The sequence below is a fragment of the Aquarana catesbeiana genome, linkage group LG01 (genome assembly GCF_042186555.1).
Source record: "Aquarana catesbeiana isolate 2022-GZ linkage group LG01, ASM4218655v1, whole genome shotgun sequence".
In the NCBI taxonomy this organism is placed as follows: Eukaryota; Metazoa; Chordata; class Amphibia; order Anura; family Ranidae; genus Aquarana; species Aquarana catesbeiana.
In genome coordinates this window covers 277,892,465-277,905,641 of record NC_133324.1, presented here as the reverse complement: position 1 = coordinate 277,905,641, position 13,177 = coordinate 277,892,465, and the positions used below count along the sequence as shown (strand labels likewise).

At 45.5% G+C, this 13,177-nt stretch overlaps 1 protein-coding gene across 1 annotated transcript in view; it reads left to right on the top strand.

The window, feature by feature from the left end:
• The window catches only part of MAPK1 (mitogen-activated protein kinase 1), a 135,339-nt gene that overhangs the window by 95,915 nt on the left and 26,247 nt on the right, over positions 1–13,177 (top strand). The window lies entirely within an intron of this gene.

Sequence of the window (13,177 nt, the reverse complement as noted above, 5' to 3'; positions counted from 1 at the left end):
CATTCAATGGGCAGGGAGTTTTGGGAGATGCTGCTTGCAGGACTTTTTTTTCTCATCAATCGCACTGCCCCAGTGTGAAAGCACTCAGGCTTTTTTCAGGCACAATTTTTAGCGCTAAAATGCCTCCAAAAGCGCCTCAGTGTGAAAGTACCCTAATAGGCAACCGTAAAAACACCTAGGAGGGCGCGCATGCGTGAATTACCAAAGGTTTATTGTACAAAACATACAGCCAAAAGGATACTCACAAAAATAAATGTATACAGGCCTTGTATGACACTAAATCTCAATCTAGGGTTTAGGAATAGTTTGGCTAAAAACATAACGCTGCGCTGGCAAGCTGATGCGTTTTGCGGGACACACCACCACCTTCAGAGCTTCGAAGAAGGGGATGCATCCCACAATGCTTAATTTTTTTACAATAAATCTTCAGTAATGCACTATGCGTGTGTGCTCTACTAGATTCCCAGAGGGCTGCAGCAATGAAGCATACCTAAAGGTTGATCCATTGCTTTTTATGATCCACTGCACAAGTGGACTTTGAGGCAAAACTCTGCACTGGAAGGGTTTGCGCTTTGTGCATTCTACCTCTAATGTTCAAGTCGAGACTTCACCTCACAGGGGATAAATGACTGGTGGTCCAAACCCATGTAGCAGTACATGCTTATAGTTCAGTCAAATACGAACTATACTTAAAACTGCTCCTATTCTAAGCCCTTTTCTAACTACCCTGTAAAGGAAACATGTCTGTCTATACTTAGTGAGGATGCTCCAGTCCTGTCACCTGATTTCCCCAGTGGCTACGGTGGTCTGCACTGAAAATTCTTTAGTACAGCTGAAAAAAGCTAGGAGATCCAAATGGTGCTAGATAATGCATGAAGGACTGCAAGGTCTCACTGTTATGTCTTCTTTCCCTAGCCGTCTTCCAGGACAGCCCTTGAGAGATGGAGCTTCTCCCATTGCCGCAGGAAACACGTTGCCATTCATCTTAACCACATGCCGACCAGCCGCCACAGTTGTACTGCGGCAGAATAGCACGGCTGGGCGAAACTACGTTATGTAACGTCGCTTTCCCCTGTGGCAACTACGCCCCACCGCCTGCTCCCTCGAGCCAATGCAAGTGCCCGCCTGTCTCGATCATCGCCGGGCTCCCGCTATTTCTCGGGGGAAAAGGAGAACCCGGAACTGTGTGTGTAAACAGTTTCCGGTTCTCTGAGGGGAAATAATGACGTCGATTTTGTTTGGGAGTCACGTTGCACAACCACGCAGTTGTCAGTTAAAGCGACGCAGTGCCGAATCGCAAAAAGTGCTCTGGTCTTTGGCCAGCCAAATGGTCTGGGGCTGAACCGGTTAAAAGGCGTCCCTCAGGCCCATGGTCAGTCATTTGTTTCCTCCGTCGAAAGAACATGTTGCTGAGGGACCAGGAAAGGAGGACTACATCTCTCCGGGCTGCCTGAAGGGTGAGGAGACCGGACAGGGGGACTCGGTCCTATCTGACAGTGCTCTGTTAGTCCTTACCATTGCTTTTTGGCCCGGCTACAGTTCAGCAGACAGGAGCAGACCCGTTGCCCCCCTCCTTCCCGTACCTGTTGAGGGCCAGTGGCAGGTTGGTGCAGGTTCCCCCAGGGTGCGCATGTGCAGCACAGGTTGATCGGGTGAAGTGGTGGGGCAGTGCTGCCTGGCGGGGACATCCACTTCATCTCCTGGTTGTTTCAGACGCAGCTGGGCCGGAGACGCCGTACGCGTCATGTCCAGTGGAACAGCGTCATCACTGCACGCAGAGATTTCTGGGTCTCCAGGGTGCCAGGAGGAGGGGAAGGTTAGGCTGGGCCTAGAAAACTCCCGACCAGCGTCCAGCAATACCGGACTAGCGGTGGGACCATGGAGGCATATCCCCAGGACACTCCAGCGGAGGCAGGCACCAGCCAAGAACAAGTAGGCTGCTGGGCAAGCCCCATGCTGTGCTATTTTACCATTTGTGGTGGTGGTTGTATGTCTGGACTAGGGAACCCCATGGTGGTGTACCCCTCACTGTCCCAAGGAGTTTGCAGCAGTTGACTGATGTGCAGCACGGGTGTTAAAGAGGGGGGGCTCGGTAGCTAACACACCTTACCTGTTTCTCTGTTGCAGGCAAAAGACAGGGAGGACAAGTCTGGCCGCAAGAAGTTCCCAAATTGTGGTAGCAAGCTTTCTTCAAGCTTTAATAGAGCCTTGTGCAGGCAGTGCATTACAAACCTGCTTAAATCAGAAGCGACCATGGCACTCAGTAGTAGCCAGTAGGTCAGTCTGAATGAAGACTTGGGGGAGGGGAGAGACATGGCTTTCAAAATGCGCTTGTGCAGTGTCCCCTTTACTGGAGACTTGGTCTGCGGTCCAGAATTGGACACCACCCTGGAAAGAACAGCGGATAAAAAGACCTTCCCCACAAAAAATTCAAAGGAAGTTTTTTCGTCTTCTTCCAAAAAAGCCCCCGAAAAGCAGATAAGGGCTTCAGACCAAAGAAGCATTGGTCAGGAAAAAAGGGAATGGAAAAGGAGGCATACTTTTTAACCACCCCAGTCAGAACCCCAAGCCGCCGTGACGTCAGGCTTCAGGTGGGATGAAGACTTAAAGAGGTTTCTCCCACAGTGGGACATGAACACAAATTCATTTGAGGTCAACATTTTAAGGTGGGGTTATGCCCTAGAATTTCACAAAGATCCGCCCTCCAAGTTTCTTGTTACATAACTACCAAGAGACTAGAGAAAGCCAGGTAGATCAAGATTTATTGGTGCCAGTCCCAGTTCGGGAACAGGGGGACAGTTTCTATTCGCACGTATTTGTGATAAAGAAGCCATCCGGAAAGTTCAGACTAATTGTGTACCTCTGGTCCCTGAACTTATCCATCGATAAAAATTTTTTGCATGGAGTCCATTTATTTGATCAAAAGTCTTCTGCAAAAACGTTTTAATAGCAACTTTGGATCTAAAAGATGCCTATCTACATATTCTAATAAAGAGGGAATGTCAAAAAGTTCTTGCTCAAATCGATGGCAAGATTTACCACTTCCAGCACGCAGAGCCACTTACCTTCGGACTGTCACCATCCCTGAGAATTTTCACCAAAGTTCTGGCTGAAGTATTAGTCCCCTTGAGACTCCAGTCCATCTTGATCGTGCCATATTTGGACAGTCTACTCCTTATGGCCCGCTCAGAGAAGGAGCTTCGTCGGGATCTGGATATAACACAACTCCAAACCCAGCGCAAACCATTCTTTTTGGGTTACAACATTCAATCCAGAGATCAGAAGATTGTGCTTCCGGAAGAGAAGATATCCAGGCTGAAACAGAGGATGTCTTGCCTTCTATCCAGTCGCAGCTGCACAGTGAGGGAAGTAATGTCAGCATTGGTAGTGGAAAGAAAGGGAGAACCTTCACAAAGGGGTACATTGGATACTACCCATCACATCCATACTGACCACAGATGCCAGCAGTTGGAGTTGGGGACCCCATCTCAACACTTGCTGGGCCCAAAGCAAGTGGACCCCAGAGGAAAAAGTTCTCCAATTGGAAAGAGCTGACGGCTATTCTCAGCTTTACTAGCCTTTAAGGAAACGGTCCAGGGTCACCACTTCCAGGTCCAATATGACAGCTGTAGCATATATCAACAAACAAGGGGGTACCAAAAGTCCCTGGCTGAGATTAGCAACAAAGTACATTTTTCAGTGAGCAGAAAAACAACCTAAAATCCATCTCTGCGCTGCATCTGAAGGGAGTGCAGAACAACAAGTTTCAAATCAAGAGTGGTCTCTGAATCCAGAAGTATTCGACTACATAGTGGCTTACTGGGGGAAACCAGAAGTAGATCTGTTTGCAACCAGGAAAAAATGCAAAAGTTCCAAGTTTCTTTTCGTTATGCCCAGGAGTTCAACCTCTGGCGGTGGACGCTCTGCAGAACCCCTGGATCTTCAGCCTGGCTTGTGCATTTCCTGCCCTTCACCTCATTCCGAGGATTTTAGCAAAATTTCTAGGAGACATGTTTTAATCTTGGTAGCACCATTCTGGCCCAAGAGGCCATGGTTTACAACGCTTCTAAAGTTAGCAGACCCAGCCCCCTCTGAGGCTACCCCTCAGACAAGACCTTCTTTCTCAGGGACCTCTACTGCATCCACAAACTGCCACATTAAAACTATCAGTGTGGCTACTGAGGAAGAAGTCCTTAGGAGCAAGAGACTATCAGAGGGTTATACGAACATTACTTCAGAGTTGAAAACCAGTCACCAGAGCTATCTATGGCAAAATCTGGAAAAAATGTAATGCCTGGTTAGATAGTAGAAGGAAGGAAAGCAAGAGCACAACTAGCATCCTAGAGTTTCTTGAAGGGATAGATTGAGTATTGCCGCAAAGTACAGGTCGCTGCCTTGAGTGTGTCCCTAGAAAATCAGGAAGATCCGCTTATAGCAAGGTCCTGTAAAGCAGTTGCAACCGACCTGGGATCTATCTGTAGTCCTCGGGGCCTTTTTGGGGGCATCCTTCGAACCAACCTAGGAGGCTTCTTTAAGACTGCTCATGCTTAAGACAGTGCTCCAGGTTGCGATCACTTAAGGCCCGTAGGGTGAGTGAATTGCAAGCTCTTTCCATCAGATCTTGGACGATAGTCATCCTAAGAACAGATCCGGGGTTCCTGCCAAAAGTGGCATCTAAATGTCATAAGTCCCAGGACATTGTTTTACCTACGTTCTGTCAAAATGCTTCATACAGAGGCAATTCCACTTGCTGGACGTGAGGTGTTTTCTAGGGTGTTTAGGAGAGCGGATTCACTTTGTCCTGCTCTCCAGTAATCGTAAGGGTCTAAAGGCCTCTAAAGTCACTTTAACTAGATGGATTAAGTTGGCTATTACAGAGGGGTAAAGAATACTGGATAAAACCTCTTGGGGGTATTAAGGCACACTCCACAAGATCGCTCTCAGCGTCCTGGGTGGAAAAGGCTGGTGCCACCCCGAAGCAGATCTGCAAAGCAGCCACATGGTCAAGCTTTAATACCTTTTACAAGGCACTACCGACTAGATCTACTGTCTAGTAGGGACCAGGCTTTTGGGAGGAAGGTCCTCCAAGCTGTGGTACCCCCCAATCCAATCTAATCTGGTGAGTACTTGGGGATCCTCCCAAGGGCTGTCCTGGAAGACTGGGGAAAACCGGCGTTAGACTTACCCGTAACTCTGTTTCCAGTAGTCTTCCAGGACAGCACATTCCCACCCTTGAATTAAAATGGTGAATTGATATTACCAGTTCTGATTTATATTTTTCAGTTCCATCCTTTGGTTCTTGGTGATGAGGGACTGCCTTTTATGCCCTGTACACACGGTCGGATTTTCCGACAGAAAAAGTGCGATCGGATTGTGTTGTCGGAAATTCCGATCGTGTGTGGGCTCCATCGGACTTTTTCCGTCGGAATTTCCTACACACAAAGTTTGAGAGCAGGATATAAAATTTTCCGACAACAAAATCCGATTGTTTAAATCTACACAAATCCGACGCACAAAGTGCCACGCATGCTCAGAATAAATTAAGAGATGAAAGCATTTGGCTACTGCCCCGTTTATAGTCCTGACGTACGTGTTTTACGTCACCGCGTTCAGAACAATCGGATTTTCCGACAACTTTGTGCGACCGTGTGTACGCAAGACAAGTTTGAGCCAACATCTGTCTGAAAAAATCCATGGATTTTGTTGTCGAAATGTCCGATCGTGTGTACAGGGCATTAGACTGAATGGCAACGTGTTTCCTCTGGCAATGGGAGGAGAGCCATCTCTCAAGGGCTGTCCTGGAAGACTGCTGGAAATAATTACCGGTAAGTCTAACTCCGTATTTTCTTCCTACAAGACAGTGAGTTAAACAAAAAAAAGCTGACCAGATTGGGGAATGTGAAAAAAAAAAAAAAAAAAAAAAAAAAAAAAGCAGGAGCTCACCAAAGAGCTTTCTACTTTGGTGAGAAGACCAGCGTAGTCTGTTTGCTTTCACTGACAGAAAGCTGGTGCCTTAGAGTGTTCTTATTCACGCTATCCATAATGATGCATCCCTGATCAGTGGTTAGGATTTTAAACCTCAAATTACCCTAAACTCTGGTGCAATCAAAGGACGAGTGGCGTAAAGCTGCTATTGAATCGACGCTACATGGGTATTTATAATTTTCCACAATATTGCTATTGTTTCTGTATATATTATGTCCTTTGGACATAAATGAAGATGAAGCAGAAATGAAATGATGGTAAACTATATTCACAAAGGAGGTACTTGACAAGACTTTTGTTTATACACTGATCACTGCTACTGCTGTTGTGACCATTGTGAAGAGTTGAGGCTGATATGCTTGATACATCCTCTGCATCAGCTAATGCAAGATGTCAGATCTACCTACCCTCTCTGAACTGCAAGACCAGTACAACACGTGTGAATTAGAAAGAAACTTGATGTAAAGTTTTTTTCTTGTTTTGTTTTTTTATTCTCAGTTGAAGGACACAGCAATGCAGATGGTCTGGTTATACTGCCACTTAGAAGGGATTTGGACGCTGGCAAACAGGGAAAAAAAAAGTTTTCTTTTTATTTTCTCCCTGGTCTCCTACACGGTTGGACAATTTTTTTTTGCTAGCCTTTATTTTGGTGAAATTTTTCCTTCAATCAATATTTCTTGGGATGTGTGTGTGTGTATAATATAGAGATATATCTCTACATCTTTAAAATTTCTTTAATGGTACATCACGGGACACAGAGCCATAGTAGTTACTATGTGGGTTATAGGCCACCTTCATGTGCTGGACACTGGCACACCCTAAACAGGAAGTTGCCTCCCTATATAACTCCTCCCATACCAGGAGTACTGGAGCAATCCTTGCTGAGGCTAGCTATGCAGCCGGATCCGTTCAAAGTGTCTTTTAGGCCGAATTGAATGGTGCCTGGGCCTCGTGGCGGAAGAAACAAGGTTTTGCCTGTAACGCTTCTCTTTTTAGAGAGCTGGACCCCGGGATCCAGTACTTTGGTAATTTAAGCCAAAGAGTTTTACTGGCGGGGTGCTACAGTCGTATGCAAAAGTTTAGGAGCCCCTGACAATTTCCATGATTGTCATTTATAAATATTTGGGTGTTTTGGATCAACAATTTCATTTTGATCTATCAAATAACTGAAGGACACAGTAATATTTCAGTAGTGAAATGAGGTTTATTGGATTAACAGAAAATGCGCAATATGTATCAAAACAAAATTGGACAGGTGCATAAATTTGGGCACCCCAACAGAAAAATCACATCAATATTTAGTAGAGCCTCCTTTAGCAGAAATAACAGCTTCTAGATGCTTCCTATAGCCTGTAATGAGTGTCTGGATTCTGGATTAATGTATTTTGGACCGTTCTCCTTACAAAACATCTCCAGTTCAGTTAGGTTTGATGGTTGCCGAGCATGGACAGCACGCTTCAAATAACCCCACAGATGTTATATGATATTTAGGTCTGGGGACTGGGATGGCCATTCCAGAACATTGTACTTGTTCCTCTGCCTAAATGCCCGAGTAGATTTTGAGCAGTGTTTTGGGTCGTCTTGTTGAAATATCCAGCCCCGGCGTAACTTCAACTTTGTGACTGATTCCTCAACATTATTCTCAAGAATCTGCTGATATTGATTGGAATCCATGCGACCCTCAACTTTAACCAGATTTCCAGTACCAGCACTGGCCACACAGCCCCACAGTGTGATGGAACCTCCACCAAATTTTACTGTGGATAGCAAGTGTTTTTCTTGGAATGCTGTATTCTTTTGCCGCCATGCATAATGCCCCTTGTTATGACCAAATAACTCAATCTTTGTTTCAGTCCACAGCACCTTATTCCAAAATGAAGCTGGCTTGTCCAAATGTGCGTTTGCATACCTCAAAGCGACTCAGTTTGTGGCGTGTGTGCAGAAAAGGCTTCTTTCGCATCACTCTCCCATAATACAGCTTCTCCCTGTGCAAAGTGTGCTGAATTGCTGAAGGATGCACAGTGACACCATCTGCAGCAAGTTGATGTTGTAGGTCTTTGGAGGTGGTCCGTGGGCTGTGTTTTACCGTTCTCACCATCCTTCGCCTCTCCAATATTTTATGTGGCCTGCCACTTCTGGCCTTAACAAGAACTGTGCCTGTGGTCTTCCATTTCCTCACTATGTTCCTCACAGTGGACACTGACTGCTTGTATCTCTGCGATTAACTTTTTGTAGACTTCCCCTAAACCATAATGTAGAACAGTCTTTGTTTTCAGGTCATTTGAGAGTTTTGAGGCCCCATGTTGCCACTCTTCAGAGGAGAGTCAAAGAACAACCACTGGAAATTGGCCACCTTAAATACCTTATCTTTTGATTGGATGCACCTGTCTATGAAGTTCAAGGCTTAATGAGCTCACCAAACCAATTGTGTGTTCCAATTAATCAGTGCTAAGTAGTTACAGGTATGTATTCAAATCAACAAAATGACAAGGGTGTCCAAATTTTATACACCTGTCTAATTTCATTTTGATGCATATTGCGCATTTTCTGTTAATCCAATAAACCTCATTTCACTACTGAAATATTACTGTGTCCTTCAGTTATTTGATAGATCAAAATGAAATTGCTGATCCAAACATCCAAATATTTATAAATGACAATTATGGAAATTGTCAGGGGTTCCTAAACTTTTGCATACAACTGTATTACAGGTCCAGGAATGTGGGTTCCCCGAGGGTCCCTGGTTCCTGAAGGTTTGTTAAGGGAACCCACCGTGTGAAGGGTGAAGATTGGGTCTGTTGGTTTTACCACAGAAAACCCTGTGGCGGGAAAGTTAAGTGTAGTTTTTCTAAGAAATTTTTTAAATTTTTCTTATAAAATGTCTCCTTTAAAAAAAAAAAAATGTTGTCATGCCTAAGTGTCACCACTGGGGGCTGTATGGAACATGTACCTTTTCATGCTTTCCTCAGATCACACTGTATCAGGAAGCAGCAGGCTCTTATCCTCCGGCAAGCAGCTCAGACCTCCGGTGAGTTTTGGGGGGGGTTTGCTTCCACCAGACGCCCCCTACCTGGGTTAAGCTCTCCCCCTCTTCACAGGGAAGGGGAGAGCTAAAACGATCGGCCACACCGTTTTCGTCCACAGCCCCTGCACGGCGGCGGCTCTCAGGTTTCCTCCTCGCATCCCTCCCTCATACACAAGCCGATCCCGTCGGAGCCTAGCGTGGAGAAGCTCTTTTGAAAGAGGAAGGGGCGGTGCTTGGCGCGGCGTTGGCGTCCTCCAACGCCAGCGCGGGAGTATGTTTATGCTGGCTGCAAGTTGTTGCAGGGACACGAGCAAAGAGGGGCATGAAAGAGGTTTGGTGACACAGGCATTCCTATTTTGACACGTACTACTCTCATGGCTGGACTATTGCTCAAGCAGTGGATGAGATCCTTCTGGTAGTACCTCTGCTTTTGTGCATCGGGCTATGGTTGGAAGGGGGGGCTAGAAACACCCCAAAGGGGGCTAAAGGGATCTCCCTCAAGCTTCACATTGTGGGTGCAGTTTCTTACTGAATTGGCCCGCTTGACATTTTATGCTACCCTTAACTGAGCGTCCTCTTCTTCTTTTGCGTTCGCTAAAGCCTCCTCAAAAGCTGTGCATGCCTTTCCTGTCATTGTTGGGAAAGTTCATGTATACTGAGTGGGATCACCCAGATAAGCATTTTTTCCCTCCTAAAAAGTTTTTCATACTTAATCCTATGGAGGAAAAAACTTTCTAAAGGTGGAAAGATACCAGCAATTGACGCTGCTATATCTTCTGATTAAAAGTTTGACTTGTCCGGCAGACAATGCTCAAATACTTAGGGATCCAACGGCTAAAGAGTTGGAATTCCTATTAGAAAAAAAAAATAAAGTTTTCCTGACAGGCTGAGTGTCTCAGCCTTTGCTGACAGTAATTTTGGGTATATGTCAAATCCTTGAGAGACCAGTTTTAAACAGGTGCTCAAAGTTATCCCTGTTCAGCAGGCCCAGGTTCTGGCAAGCTCCTAGTAACTTTATGTTGCCAATAGACCTCTAGTTCCTTCACCCCGATATCTTCTGACAATAGGTCAAAAGATGGGGGATTCCAGACATAGATCTGTTTGCGTCCAGGCTCAACAAAGAGATTGTCAACTTTGTGTTAAAAACAAAGCATCCGTTAGCATGTGGAACAGGTGCCTTGGTGTTCCCGTGGAATCAGTTTTACTGTTTAATGCATTCCCTCCTTTTCTGTCTGCATCCACGACTTCTTCGCAGGATCAAGCAGAAAGGGAAGTCTGTGATTCTTGTGGCCCAGAAGATCTTGGTATGCAGAGATCGTAAGGTTGGCGGTAGGGGTCCCATGGGACCCTACCACCATGTCCAGACCTTCTCTCGCAAGGTCCAGGATTCCATCTTGCCTATCAAACGCTAAATTTAACCGTTTGGCAATTGAGACCCACATTCTGAGGAAACGTGGGCTGTCCGGTTCAGTGGTATCTACCTTGGTTAATGCAAGGAAGCCTGCCTCCATAATCGTATATTATGGAGTCTGGAAAGCATATGTCTCCTGGTATGAAACCAGGGGTTGGTACCCCAGGAAATAGGACATGGGTAGAATCCTTGACCTTCTGCAGATGGGGTTAGAAATAAAGCTGGCCTTGAGTACTTTCAAAGGACAGGTCTCGGCCTTATTGTTGTTTTTTCAACGACCACTTCGCATTCTCTGGTTCGTAGCTTTATTCAGGGAGTAACGCGGCTTAAGCCTCCGGTTAGGTCACCCCTGATCCCTTGGGACTTGAATTTTTAGTTCTGACGGCATTACAAAAACAGCTTTTTTTGAGCCGATACGACATATTCCCTTTGTCCTTTTTTTGGCAAGGAAAATAGTTTTTTCTGGTAACCATACCTTCTGCAAGAAGGGTATCCGAGTTGGCTGCTCTTTCTTGTAAAGAGCCATGATATTATTATTCACAAGGATAAGTTAGTATTGCGTCCTCATCCTAACTTTTTACCGAAGGTAGTATCAGGTTTTTATCTTTCATCTCCATTTTTTTCTGGAACCCTGTTCTATGGAAGAAAAATCACTACATTCTCTAGATGTGGTAAGAGCAGTCAGTCTACTTAAAGGCGACTGATCAGATTCGGGAAACTGATGTTTTGTTCATATTGCCTGAACGTCCTAAAAGAGGACAGGCAGTATCGAAATCTACTATTTCTAAATGGATTCAACAAGTAATCGTTCAAGCTTATGGTTTAAAGAGGTAGATTCCATCCTCTCAAATTCAAACTCGCTCCGTGGGCAGTGCATCACTAAGCCTCCATGGCTCAAATTTGCAAGGCCGCAACTTGGTCCTCAATCCATACATTTACCAGATTCTATCAGGTGAATGTAAAAAGGCATGAGGATATCGCCTTTGGGGCGTAGTGTGCTGCAGGCAGTATAACTCCTCTAGTCTCATGTTGCCCTTATTTTGTGTCTTCCTCCCCTCAGTTGGCATTGCTATGGGACATCCCACATAGTAACTACTATGGCTCTGTGTCCTGTGATGTACAATTAAAGAAAATAGGATTTTTATAACAGCTTACCTGTAAAATCCTTTTCTTTTGAAGTACATTGCGGGACACAGAGGTCCCGCCCCTCTTTCTAGTATACACGTGTATTGCTTTGCTACAAAACTGAGGTACTCCCGGTATGGAAGGGGTTATATAGGGAGGCAACTTCCTGTTTAGGGTGTGCCAGTGTCCAGCACCTGAAGGTGGCCTATAACCCACATAGTAACTACTATGGCGCTGTGTCCCGTCATGTACCATTAAAGAAATTTTAAAGATGTAGAGATATATCTCTCTATTACTTACACACACACACACACACACACACACACACACACACACACACACACTCAAAGAAGCATACAGCTTTCACTGTTCCTTGACCCCACTGGACTTGATGGTGCAAGGTGATCCTGGAATGTGACCTCTGGGCACTGAGGAGTTGCATTGTGGCTCCTTCCAGAACTGTGTGTACTGTTAGCCACAAAGCACTTTGCAGGTCCAGAGCTGTACCACAGCCCCAAGTGTGACCCTCTCTAAAGATTCTTTGCAAGTCGGCTGTTTGGGCTTAAACACTTTTACATTGCTGAGTGCCTTTTTAAAACTCTTGCCACTGCCAATTTCAGTACGGGAAGGGTTAAAAGTGCCCAAGTGCCGATGTCATCCCCTGGGTGGAGCAACGCATAGACAATCTTCAGTCTTTACCACCATTCAGCCTAGAACAGTGTTAGCAAACCTTGGCACCCCAGATGTTTTGGAATTACATTTCCCATGATGCTCATGCACTCTGCAGGGTAGTTAAGCATCATGGGAAATGTAGTTCCAAAACCTCTTGTGTGCCAAGGTTCGCCATCACTGGCTTAGAGGAAGCACCATCCCGCATATGCTCCTTGAAGGGTCTGGTTGTATTATCACTTAAGGGAAGCAACATGTACTAGCTAAGACCCAGAGAGGACAGTCCCACTGCTATGGGTGGCCCCAGCCCATCTCGCCTGGTGAATATAGGGGCATTCATCTGTTATATCTAGTAAGAACAGCCACCTGTAATCTGGATCCTGAGACTTCTATTGTTACAGGGTCGTCAGAGTTGTCCTCAGCTCCTTTTGGATTTTTGAACTTTCTAGCGACTTGTGCTATGCTACTGGGGCACTGTGCCCACAGACGCTCGAAATGTGCTTCAACATCATCCCCTACAGACACTCTTGCCTCCTGAGCCCTTATATAAGGCTGCGCCTGTGGTACTTCTTACCATCTCTGAATTGGACTGATGGGACTATGAATCTAGCTCTAAAGTGGCTATTTTAAGCCCATGCAGTCTCCTGCCATCACAGTTTACAGGGCATTGTACAACCCATGACTCAGTGCATTTTATGCGGCTTCTGGAGGATCCCATGTGCTGTTCCAGGCATTGAGTCTGTTAGGCATCCTACAGCTTCAAATACCTTTTCACTAAACCTGCTGTTTAATATAGATATCTATACAGAATGGGAAGTCCCTGAGAGTTCTGACTGTTTCTCCTTTTTTGAGGGAATTGGTAAACTGGTAGTCTGTTTCCACTGTAAATGTACTAGTAATCCACCTCAAGCACACCATTAAATTGACTTAGGGAATGCTGACCTTTGAGGATTTTACTGATG